This window comes from Ostrea edulis, chromosome 1, assembly GCF_947568905.1.
Source record: "Ostrea edulis chromosome 1, xbOstEdul1.1, whole genome shotgun sequence".
Classification (NCBI taxonomy): domain Eukaryota; kingdom Metazoa; phylum Mollusca; class Bivalvia; order Ostreida; family Ostreidae; genus Ostrea; species Ostrea edulis.
Window position 1 is genome coordinate 105,548,748 of NC_079164.1, and position 11,898 is coordinate 105,560,645.

Below are 11,898 nucleotides of genomic sequence, written 5' to 3' on the forward strand. Positions count from 1 at the left end.
GACCCTCGAGACCAGATTATGCAATAAATAAGATTTGATTTATGTCGGGAAAAACCAGTTGTTTTAGCAAGCGATTTGGTCCGTGGGCCTCTAGCTGTTCAAGGATCGGTGGACAATATTGTTTAACTTTCTATATACCGGTAGGCTGACTGTTGATGTTTGAAACACATTTCCCGATCAATCATACCTGTTAAACATGTTCAATATATGTGCACATTTCTACTTTGCTTTTTAAATATGATTCATGTGTTTTCTTTTCTTAAAGGGAGTGGTGTAATAGAAGCCTTGACATTTTAATCCGATACCAGAATTGGTTAAGCCCGCATCAACAGATTTTCCTCATAAGGCATTTCCGTTGGGAACATTTCCAATACCAATATGTAATATTGCCGTTAGCAAATCCAAATGACATGACATCTTTCCGAAAATCGCTACCATTTATGATGGAGCTCCCCTTTTATGGTTTGTTGAATGCATACTTATTCTATTTAAATCACTTGCTATTTCATTTTTATGCACAAATTGCTAGAATTTACAACTAAAACGAAATTACTCCATATTTTATTATATATCTTTCCATTGAGATGCCTTTTATTTCATAGTAATATATGTTTTAAAGAAAGAAGTAAAATCTTATTTGGATTAAGATGAAATTCTACTTGTATGCTTATAGGTCGCTTAAATAGACCATAACGCATTGGTATTTCGCGTACTCCTAATGTGAATACTCAAACTAGGAAAGCGTCAGAAGTTGAAAGGTTTACATACAGGCAGGTGCTCTGCATGGTCAAGTATGAAATGTTCCAATATTGGTTGCACAAAGAGCAAATTACTTGAATATCCGGGTTTTGTTCTTCACAAAAAATCCCCTGTGGCAATTGACAATTAATCGATAGTGTGGAGTCTGGCATATCCGTTAAAACTTCATGCATAAGATCTCTTTTTCTTGTTTGTTTGATTTGTGAGGTTAATGATAAGACAATGAATCTTTGAAAACGTGTTACAACAAGGAATGGATGACTACTAAGCAAACATTTTCCTTCGGCGAAGCCATTGTGATCTTGTGTCGTCATTACGCTTGCTTGATATTTTATTTAACTTTTTTTAGTTTGCAAGCTATGACCACATCAAAACAACTAAAGAAAAATGTTCTTCATCTCTGACGCTTCATTGAAAATCGAAAACATCAAAACGAATTTATTCAATTCATGTGAAACATTATTATGTTGCAGAACATTATGCAGAATGGCGAGTGAATCATGTAGCTAAACTAAAATTCTATGTCACTTATACGTGCCTCGGTAATCGGATGTGACATCCAGCCAAAACCGAATAATATACTGTACGATAATAAAAGATAATATGTACATTAATTCCATAGCAATCCAGTGAATTTCTGCCAACTGCAGATTCCGAGTCACACTCTATGCGCAATAAAACAATCAAGGGACAAAAATTTATACAAATTATGGTCTATATGAGGTACATGGCGACCTCAAATATTCTTATTGCCTCCTACACGTCCATAAATACAATCAAGGTAGCCAGTGACTCCAAAAGTTACATTTAATTCATGTTGTCTGAAAGAAACAAGCCAAATTTGTATTACCACTTGACCTGAACTTTGAAGGCGTGTATCGATCATAGATAAATCCATCCCTGCCTTAGAACTAAAGGAGAGGAAATTAGTCCGTTTACCTTATCAAGATATAGGGCTCACGGCGGGTGTAACCGGTCAACATGGGATGCTTACTCACCCTAAACACCTGATCCCACCTCTGGTGTGTCCAGGGGTCCTAGGGATCACGGCGGATGTGACCGGTCAACAGGGAATGCTCACTCACCCTAGACACCTGATCCCACCTCTGGTGTGTCCAGGGGTCCTAGGGCTCACGGCGGATGTGACCGGTCAACAGGGAATGCTCACTCACCCTAAACACCTGATCCCACCTCTGGTGTGTCCAGGGGTCCGTGTTTGCTCTATTCTCAATTTTATATTGTTTAAAGGATTAATAACACCGACCAGTGTTTCTGACACTCTTTTTAACATTTCAAAAATTATTCCAGATTTAAGCAATGGGCATTTCATTATTTACTATCACAAAAAATGTCATAGTTTTTCTTGCCTCCGTTTTCAAGATCATTCTAGTCTCTCTTTACAGAGGAAGCAAGTTTCCCTTTTGTATTACAAATGAAGTAAAGTTGTTGCGACCTTGTCGATTTTGTTTCCCTTAAATATGAAAGGAAACTGAAAGTTTATGGGTGTATGATTATGTACATGTGTAATTCATCTTGTGAACTGCTATCAGACACAGGACAATGTCATACAAGTTATGCATTCTTGTTTTTCATTTGAATGCAAATGGTCTTTTTCTGCTCTCTAAACTCATGGAATATTAAAGCGATGAAATGTTGGCCTGAAAAAAAAAATGAACGCTCATTGTTTTGGTTTGTGCAAGTGCATTGGTAAGATAAATATTATTATACCATTCTAAACAGTTCCATGAAAACGCGCCATCAGATGAAAGTTTCTTAGTACAATCGGAGGTTCGCCAACTATGCAATATTGTGTTAAAAAAACGCAGAACACAAACAAAAACTTATGCATATCTTGGGATTATTCAGTTGTTTCCGGGCGTACATATGACCTACTGAATTCCACCAATAGTGCGTTCTCTTGGAATGAAAATATGGTATTCATGTGCATATTACATAATATAAACATTATAATGACAGGCTTGGTGAGTGACAGCTGTGTTTCTAGATAGTGATAGGTTCAAAGTAAAATGACTTTTCAAGAATTGTATAAATGTCTGTTTCCTCGAAGATTTAAAGAATATCTGATAAGTTTGCACATACTGACACCATGTTTTTCCATTTTAAAGTTTAGAAATGGATTCCTCAATCATATTCCTATTCGAGGGGAAAACCCATGGAACTATTGATTTTGTTGCACAGTTAGCAGGTCCTTGATATTTTGACATTGATAGCGAGTTCTAATGGTAATACGTATATAAGAGAGAATTAGTTCAAAATCCAAAGTTTTGGGTACATCGTTTACCGTTCGAGTCACGTGACCTATGTAAGATGTCGCCATAACACATCTGCACAACTTGTACCAAGATTTTTCCATTGACTAGCGTTCACGAATAGTTCCAACACGCAGATAACATTACGGAATTGCACACTGTAAAATAGATTAGATATCCAGGTGATTCCGAGCTGCTACAGATTGTGATGTTAACGCAACATATTTCAGTATCAACTGAACTTTATATCTCCACAATAGAGATAATAAGCAGTATGAAAAACAATATACATTGTAGTAATTGTTTCATAATTCAATAATAAATAAATATTTGTTACATGTTTGACAGCAATGTCAGTATTTTTCTTTCAACCATACTTGATTCTAAAGGCAAAAAAGAGAGAGTAAACATCTGTAACGTTAATTCAAGAAAAAAATTCATTCGGATATAAGTGGATTATTTTGGAAAAACCCAAACTGCCCAATTAAAAGGCATCATAGCAGGTAACAACTATACACATATATATTTAGTTCACAATCAGTCATTAAACAAACTTAGTTTGAAATAGAAATTGTTTGCCACATAGCACGTTTTGCTGTTTTACATAACAGTGAAGCTAAATATAACGTCACAATGCACTGTTTACATCCCCCGCGTTAAATGAAAAGGCGGATCAAATGTTGAAAGCCGTGTTGCAAGATGTTTCGACAGCTGTCCGTACATGTCCGGATAACTTCGGAATTTTCTGATTCTACGTGCCCGTTTTGAATAAATTTATACATAGAAATATAAACTTGCTGTGCTCGCTGTAGCACCGTAAACATATTATTAAATAATTCTGTTAAGTAATATAATGGATACATTTTTGGAATTTAATCTGGCTTCGTAATTCAAATGTTTGAAATGATATTGATGAAAGTTAACAGTATTTATCATTAACTATATGTATAATGCAAATATTCGATTTTTTAAGAACTACATGTATCCCATTGCACATAACTTAAAGAATAATAACATATTCTTTCAGTCAAGCACTATTAAAAGGAACTCATTGCAAGTGCGCTGGGAAGTAATAAAATTGAGCAATTTGAGATATTTATAGATATACTTATGCTTGCTCTAAATATTTTTTGCAAAATCATGTAACCATTATTATTTGTCGCCTCATTTGCAAAATTGAATTTATTTGCAGAACATCTTGAATAGCTTCACGCTATCGTACAGGAACATTAATTACAAAGAATGTGTAAATTGCGTGTTTATTGCTGATACTGTTGGAAATTTACATAATATAGCAGAATGGAAGAGTGTATTGATGCGAAGATAATAAGTGATATTTAGAAATGGTTTGGTCTACGGAAATTGACAAACATATATTGATAAACAAACACTAACTTCTCAGAATGTATATTACACAGTAAACATAAGGAACACAATATTAAGGGATTCACTTCGGAATTGATGTTCGTTCAATGTTTGAAATAATAGAAATATTGCTACTTAAATATGGGAAGTTGACGATGAACCTGATTTCCTCCCGTTTGTCATAAATTTGATATGTTAGTTTGCCGTCAGCATCTCTCTTCAATAAAATATCCAAATATGAAGCAGATATGAAAGATTTTGAGGTGTCTTTTATTTCGAGTTTACTGGTATGTATTGAATCGACAATGGCGACATGAACGAAAATGAATGATGTCAAAAGATTGATTTATTGAATATTGTTTAACATTCTTCTCTTTTTCACTCATATGGAGACTTCTTGTCAATAGATAAAGCGTCGTCGATATATCTAAGTGAAAAGGCTACAGTAAGAAATTGTTTTTGAATCTTTTGAATGAAAGGTGAAGATAACGAATAGTGATCAATCTCATAACTCCTATAATGTAAAACTTATACGGTACCAATTTTGATGCACCAGATGCGCATTTCGACAAATAATGTCTCTTCAGTGATGCTCAACCGAAATGTTTGAAATCCGAAATAACTATGAAGTTTTAGATCTAAATATAGCCAAAAACAGCGTGCCAAACAAGTGGAGCCAAGCAATACAAAATAAAGAGTTGGGCAAAAACGGACCCCTGGACACACCAAGGGTGGGATCAGGTGTCTAGGAGAAGTAAGCAGCCCCTGTCGACCGGTCACACCCGCCGTGAACCCTATATCTTGATCAGGTAAACGGAGTTCAAAAGTCATACGTTTTGAGGCTGTTTATTTGGGAAATGTTTTGTAATTTCAAGTTTGCTAAAAGTTCTTTGTATTTTAGAATCCACATTTGATTGGCATTTGCTTGTGGAACAGTAGGTCTGTTATTTGTGATGTATAAACTTATACTGTATATCTACTAATCACATATACCGCAATGTCCATTCGCGTCAGATTTATACGTGATGAATCGGACTCGCGGAGAATGTGACCGGCTGACAAGGAATGCTTGCTTCTACTAGGGACCTAATTCCACGTCTGGTATATCCAAGGGTCCCTGGTTGCCCAACTCTCTGTTTTGTATTCCTTATAGGAGTTATGAGATTGATCACTGTTCATTATCTTCATTTTTCATAATGGGATATCATATGTAATGGATAATGTTACCCCATGCACTGTCAGAAGAAATGTTGTCTGATGTATTAACACATGAGATGCCGATAGCAAGATATTAACCAATCACTGTATTTGTTAGTACCAAACACGGTAAACCAATCACTGTATATGTTAGTACCAAATACGGTAAACCAATCACTGTAACTGTTAGTATCAAACACGGTAAACCAATCACCGTATCTGTTAGTACCAAATACGGTAAACGAATCACTGTAACTGTTAGTACCAAACAAGATAAAAAAAAAAACCATGGAAGGTGTTAGTATCAAACGCATCAACCAATCACTGCATGTGTTAGTACTAAACAAGCTAAACCAATCACTGAAGGTGTTAGTACATACAAGCTTACAAACAATCACCGTATGCCATAGTATTAAACAAGTTTAACCAATAAATGTATCTGAAGGCATTGATACCAAACAAGCTTAAGCAATCACTGTCGAACAAGAGTCCATCTTGTGAGTAACAAACCTGTTCTGTACAAAACCATTTATATAACACTGTACCCAAATACACATTCATGATCAAAATTTTCGGACTACGTGATCATGGTTAACACAGAGGTTACTGGCAAAACAATATCTGATAGGCGGAAACGGTACCTGATTTCAAAACCAGGTGTAAAAATACTACCAGTGACTTCGACAGAAAAAGGTGCGACTAGAAAATATTAAACAATATCAAAATTTGTGTATTATATTGAACGTTTGAATAGTATTTGAGCATGATTCCGTTCGATGGACCGTAAGAATCTCATATCAGGAATTGAGGAACAACTCACCCAGGAACTCAATGGTCAGCAGCAATGATATGTTGTCGTAAAAGAACAGGAAGTTGTCAACAACGAGACTATTAGCAGGCAACCGAACACAATAATTCCCTAAATAGTAACGAAATCAGATTCATTTTCTTCCAAACTCATCCCAATTTCTCCGAAAATGATAATGACTAAAACGCAACCATCTATTTCAAATCTTAAATGAACATTTCATTGAGAGAACCCATTCTACATCCATTGCTTGTGATGCAGATGATGGCGATGGTAGCATTCGGTTTACTTAGTAAATTTGACATTGGATCCTCATCCACGCCTTTTCATAATAGTAATGTTTCGGTATGAATTAAGCTAAAAACTCCATTTCTGTCTTCTCTTCTATGCAAACGAAATTAATTTTAAATGGTCACCGCGTAAAAAATGGTGTTTTCTTTTATAATTTACATACCTGGATCAAAAGTGTACTCAGGCATAAAAGTGTTAAACGATAGCTACGACATGGTAATCAATCATTCGCTCTAATTACTACTTTACAATACGTATATATCACAAGTTCAGACTCTGCAAGTCTTACGATATATCATATAGATAACCATTGTATATCATATCGATAACCATGCTTCCAATACGTACAGTATCCCATTAGTATATTTAACAATACGTACAGTATCCCATTAGTATATTTAACAATGCATACAGTATCCCATTAGTATATTTAACAATATTTAACAATACGTACAGCATCCCATTAGTATATTTAACAATACGTACAGCATCCCATTAGTATATTTAACAATACGTACAGTATCCCATTAGTATATTTAACAATACGTACAGTATCCCATTAGTATGTTTAACAATATGTACAGTACCCCATTAGTATATTTAACAATACTCGTACAGTATCCCATTAGTATATTTAACAATACTCGGAATGAGCATAACATATATTTAAAAAAAAATTAAATCAAATTTCGTTTGGAAATTGAATCATATGTTTGTAAAAAGAAACGTTTTAACCGTCTGAAAGAATAAATACGGTTAGAAAAAAGTTAATTTCGTCGACATTTCGAATTTCATTTATATGAACGACATTTCACTGGAATTGTTATTTGTTTTTAACTCTGGTGCATTTTTATTGACCTATTCAAATTCGAAATTATGTATTTGGGTGTTCATTTTGTATTGTTTACAACAATAGAATGACCACTGCCTAAAATGTTGGTTGTTTTTTTTCGTGCTACTATGATTTAATCATATTAGAAATCCCGTCCACGACTCGTCTGACACGTTCAATTTTTACTTAATCCATTGTTGAAGTTGGATATTATGACTCATTCTACATGCACACTATAAATCTTCCAGTCTGTGAATCAATTGTTACATATATTTATATGTATTTTGCGTCGTATTCACAGCTTTCAATGAATCAAAACTTTGATTCATAATATGCTAATATTAATCATTTGAGGTGATACAGGGAATGATTATCACGCACAAAAATTCATTATTATCGAGGCGCTCCATCATATAGACTTAGTCATTCCTCTACTTGTAAATAGTTTTGAATATATTCCATGTTAAGTATGGTGTATCTTTATACTAATAAATATCAAATGCTGACGTTCTGAATTGATTGACGCGATGTAGAATATTTAGATCCTATCCTTTAAACCTGATAAGAAAATCCTTTTGTCTGCATAGAGGCATTGCTCATACACTATCTAATGCAGACAGGACGTCCATTGTATCTATTTCGAAAAATTGATGTTGAACATTGTGGTGTTAAAAGATAGATCGGGAATAATACTTAATTGAGAAATTTTCCCACAAATATAAAGATAAAAAAAGAATGTTTACAGTTTTCAAGATTTTAAGGCATTTCCGCAAAATAGGTAGAATTTAGTACTCCGTGACAATAATTGGTCTATGCTATTTGAACGTCATTTCAGAACAATCAAAGCATAGTTAAAATTACATGCAAGATATATAATGATATATATGATTAAGACCTTATTTTGATATTTAGTAAGATAGCACTCCACACAAGGTGAAGTCTACGGGTTGTTTTTTTATATTCTGCAGCTTACCTATTCTCGTGATGAATTAGAAATCCGTTGAAAGATTTAAGATGACTTTTATTTTATTGTTTCTCGTGAAACTGGTTATTATACGGGCTGGAGATAAAACCGACCTGGAGGACGTTTCATAACTACTGCATGTACATATGTACCCGGTACATGAGGAATGCGTGTCATCATAAATGTGTGTATCACCAATTCTATTAACTGTCATGACAGTATTTTTAAAACGACATGTAAAATATACAGAAACAAGACAATTTGAGAGATGGTAATATAAATTCACTACAAAATTCCAAAACTGATTGGTTGAGCTGCCTACCTGTGAAGTTTTTTGTTTGAAAGTTTAATGCAAACTTGGAGGACATATATTTTTAAAGAGATCAATCACAGTTGACTGGATTTGATGACATCGCATCCTTGTCAGCCTTTTAATGTCAGGATCAAAACTTGCTGCCAAGGTTTACAACAACTCGATTTATTTATTCGACCTTGTTTCTATTTCCAAATTCAAAAGTTTACCAGTATCGTGCAATTTGTGTGAAAATGGTCTAGAGTCTATTTCTGAATCTCTTTAAATATCTATGTAATATCATAAAATGTGTTCTATTGGCCTGTCCATCAAGTGAAATCCAAACAACTATAATTAGAATTCAAATCGTGGTAATTATGTAACATATTGAGATTTATTAAATTTGATCACTACAATCAAATGAAGTAAATTAACCACAATGTTGCAATATTCTGTTTTAAAAACATACTTCCGTACAAAAAGCAATCAATGTTAAAGCTACTCTCTATAAGTATCCTCTTTCTTGTTCGGAAAATTGGGGAAGATGTTTTATCTTCAAATTGCCTCATACAGAAAGCTGCAAATTGTAGATCACTGTTGAACAGAAATACGCCGAGGTCTTATAAATCTATAGACTAAATTTGGAAACAACTCATTAGAATTTTTTTATGCGGACATTAGATGGTTAGTTTATTAATTATTTCGCGATAAATCTTGTCAACCATTATTCTGTTTACACAACATCCGTAAAGACAGAAAAAAAATCGTTCAGACCAGACGTTGTGTTTTATTAATTTATTGAGCGTTTTACATTCCACAGATGGTCGGGTTTTGATTTTATTGTGTTTTCTGCGAGTCTGGGAAAATGGACCAAGAATAAACATGAAATGAGAAAAGCATTACTGTGAAATAATGCCAGTTTTCACGTTGAGAAAGAGATTTCCATACATGTATTAAAGCATATGCTTTTTAATGAGAGGTTTGAAAACAAGGAGACTCAACACTTACGATTTTAAGTGCGAAATCGTACTACTTATAGATCCAAATGAAGCAATAAAAGACTTCATATTTTTGAACGGAAGAAACCGTAACCTCAAAATTAAGTTGCCTGTAGTGAATGTTCATTGACTTTTTAAAGTCCATGAGTGAAGAATTAAAGGACACTGAAATAAAAGAAAGCATTTTTATTGGACTAAAAAGAGAAAAGAGTTTCAACTGAATAGTCTAAATGGCTTTACAAGAATATTGCGATGCCTACATTGAAGGATAAAATTTCATTTAATATCTGAAATACACCCAAGCCGCATACGATAGTGGTTTTTAAGTCTATTTTGTTTGGGAGGAACAAATATTGTTCCTTGGAGAAACTTTTTTTACGACATATCCAGAAAAAAATCTTCATTACCCTAGGCAATACATAAGGGAAGGACTGTACTTTTCTGTAAATGTGACAATGGAGAGTGGTATAAATCGTTCATAAGCGCTTATACACACACGTTAATACCAGTCAATTGACGAAACTTTAAGATCTCTTCGATGACAATTATACCGCAGACGATGTTCAGTTGTATGACAACACGAGTATAGTATACATGCATAAGGCATTTCAGTAGAGGGTTCTGACCACAATTTGAACTATATGTATAGGTACAGGTGTACAAGTTTTAAAAAAATGTGTAATAATCATGAAACCCACAGTTGTTAATGACACAATAGCTGGTGTATGTGTTTAATAACACATTTTCTTTCAATAATTTCGCTGTATATTTATATTTTCAATTCATGTTTGCAATATTGTCAAATCGTGATAAATCGTCCTAATAAATCACTCATCGTGAAATTGATCGATTTCACCTGACACCTGAGAGATGTTCATGATTTTAATTAAAATACGAAGAATCAACAAATGATATATAGTTTATTGCTCATCTTGTGAACAAAGCGTTTCTTCCGGGAGGCCAAACAGTAGATTTGAAATATTTGAAATTGCACACTTTATGGCTTAATCCACAAAGTCCCTGAAATAAAAACACACTGAAGTGTGATCAGATTTCTGGCTCGGAATTTTGATAGTGGTATTATCAACAGAACATGTATATTATTTAAAATTAATCGTTTATTAAAACGACTTTCGAAGCTGGGTTTAATTATTGTGAAATGTGACAAAGATACTCAAAAGAAGGTTTAAGGCAATGGTGCAACGCTTGACTAACATAACAGCGCAACCAGCTATTGCACCAGGAAAGCGACCATATTTTTCAAATCTTAATGGCCCAGTAGCCTATAAATTGACGAGTTGTTCATTAACCTTTTATACTTTCTTTGAAAAAAGTGCAATGTATTTTAGTTTGCCAAAAATCTTCGTTGCAAATTGACATGCTGGTTCTGCACCGAGCGTGTACGTCCTGATCAAATGTGCTTTTAGTGATCTCCTGACAGAAGCTACATACAAATACAAAAATAACTTAATAAGAATACCGTGGTTTTAAACCACACTTGATGTCTCCCGATGAGTTGTCAAACATATTCAAATCAGAATGGAAAATGCTATTGAAATATTTTAAGCTTTCACAGTTGACATGTAAAACAACACATAAAGATACGTTAATACTGCATATACTGCTGAGATAAATTAGCATCTCTACCAGGCAGCTGGTCTACGCCGACATTCTGTCAATGCAATTACCACTTCCCACTCAGATTTTATAATATAATATTTAAAGAATATTAGCAACTTCAGTATTTTGAAACCTACGTGATTTTATGCAGACAAGATGTTAGAAAGGCAAAGATAACGAACAGAGATGAAACTCCCGCAAGGAATACAAAATAAAGAGTTGGACACGGACCCCTGAACATACTCAGATGCCTAGGATGAGTAAGCATACCCTGTTGACCAGTCCCACCCAATGTAAACCCTGTATCTTGTTAGATAAACGAAGTACTCTATAGTCAACATCAGTGTGTAAAGAATGGCCTAACAATTGGATGAAACATGTCAGACAGCATTTGACCCAATGACAGGTTGTATTGGCAAACTAGATCGCTGTAACAACCATAGAATTTGCGAAGTGTTGGCTTTAAACGATACTGTTGAAATCCCTGTACATGTATCATCAA